This window comes from Miniopterus schreibersii, assembly GCF_964146895.1.
Source record: "Miniopterus schreibersii genome assembly, chromosome: 1".
NCBI classification, from domain to species: domain Eukaryota; kingdom Metazoa; phylum Chordata; class Mammalia; order Chiroptera; family Miniopteridae; genus Miniopterus; species Miniopterus schreibersii.
In genome coordinates, this window is record NC_138101.1 from 201616016 (window position 1) to 201616289 (window position 274).

A 274-nucleotide genomic window follows, 5' to 3' on the forward strand; every position below is an offset into this window, starting at 1 on the left:
CGGCGACGGGTCCGGTCTTCAGGGGCTGTGGCCACACACCTGGTGTTGCCGTATGTGCCCTGAGGTGACACCCAGGAGCGACCACCGGCTGGTACCTGCTGCAACTGAACCGGGGGAAAAAGTGCTTCCCTCTGATGCCCACAGAGCCGCCCGCCGGGGGGCCTGGCACCCCGGAACGGCAGGACTGCGGTGGCGCAGGACGGCCACCAGGGGGCTCCCGAGCCGCCGCCCGCACCTGCTGCGCGGAGCCGGGCTGTCGCCCTGCGGGCCGCGG